We start from the raw sequence: 1,237 nt of genomic DNA, 5'->3' as shown, positions 1-1,237 counted from the left end.
TCTTCTGGTCTCTCGCCCTAGCTGTGCAGTCTTCCACAGTAGGCAGAGATTTGGAAGTCTGGCGATGTGGGCATTCTCGTTCCCCTAGCGTTTTCCAACGCAGCTCGAGTTCCTGAAGAGGAACTTACTGACACATTTAAAATTCCATGGTATTTGAAAACATATTTTTTTCTTTGAAAAAGATGGATACACTCATTTGTATTCAAGGTAAAAGGAAAATATGTCATCACTTTTCACTTGATGGTTAAACCACTAGACATTTCTAAAATACATTTAATCCATTTTATGCCTCAAAAAAAGCTATAACCATTCAAAAAACGAATGTTTGAAACCAACATGAATTCAAAATTAATTGGCGCAAATTTTCACAATCTCAGACATCATTATTTGTCCCTGAACTATTTTTTTGTTGTAAATATGAATATTATTTTACAGACAGACAAACACAGGTACTTTTTGCTCAGGTACTTAATAGCAGCACAAAGTATATGCAGAGGACACATACTGCATTTGTCCCTTCCAAAGTAAGTCTTAAAAATAAATCTTAAGAAGTGAATGTTATTGATTAAAATGACATGTCAGCCCTCATTCTCAAACCCAGTCATTCTAGCACAGAAAAAACAACATTTGCTCAAAGGTAAATTGATTTGAGCTCAATTAACATTAGGCTAATTAATTTATACATTGATTTAGGTCATAGCAGAGGAGACAGTAACTAAAGCGTACAACTAATGCTCTACCCTCTTTTTAATAAGTTACCGACTCTCAAGTAAACCTCTCTGATTAGTTTTAACTTTTCAAGTTTGTTTTGAGCTTTTCTATCAAGTAGTAGCACAATATGCTGTTTTAGTTAACAACAGTTCTTCTCTTATGATTATTTATAGAACTTTATGACAAACAGCTACATCTGTTGCTTACCAGGCATGCATATGCATAATTGGGCACATTACATGAGATGCATGCTGGTTATTTATTGGTGGCCATCTGACAAACCATTTCCATTTCTGACTATCTTAAAGGGATAGTTCACCCGAAAATGAAAATTCTGTCATTAATTACTCACCCTCGTGTTGTTCCAAGCCCGTAAGACCTTCGTTCGTCTTCGGAACACAAATTAAGATATTTTTGATGAAATCTGAGGGCTCTCTGACCCTCTCATAGACAGCAAGGGAACTACCATGTTCAAGGTCCAGAAAAGTACCAAGATGATCGACAAAGTAGTCCATGTGACATCAGT

The 1,237-nt window shown here is 35.7% G+C and overlaps 1 protein-coding gene across 1 annotated transcript in view; it reads right to left on the bottom strand.

Moving 5' to 3' along the window:
- pcdh15a (protocadherin-related 15a) overlaps positions 1-1,237 on the bottom strand; it is a 202,379-nt gene that overhangs the window by 54,236 nt on the left and 146,906 nt on the right. The window lies entirely within an intron of this gene.

This window comes from Sinocyclocheilus anshuiensis, unplaced genomic scaffold (assembly GCF_001515605.1).
Source record: "Sinocyclocheilus anshuiensis isolate Anshui unplaced genomic scaffold, SAMN03320099.WGS_v1.1 scaffold407, whole genome shotgun sequence".
In the NCBI taxonomy this organism is placed as follows: domain Eukaryota; kingdom Metazoa; phylum Chordata; class Actinopteri; order Cypriniformes; family Cyprinidae; genus Sinocyclocheilus; species Sinocyclocheilus anshuiensis.
Note: the sequence above shows the minus strand (reverse complement) of the source record. Positions and strands in the feature narration are given on the sequence as shown.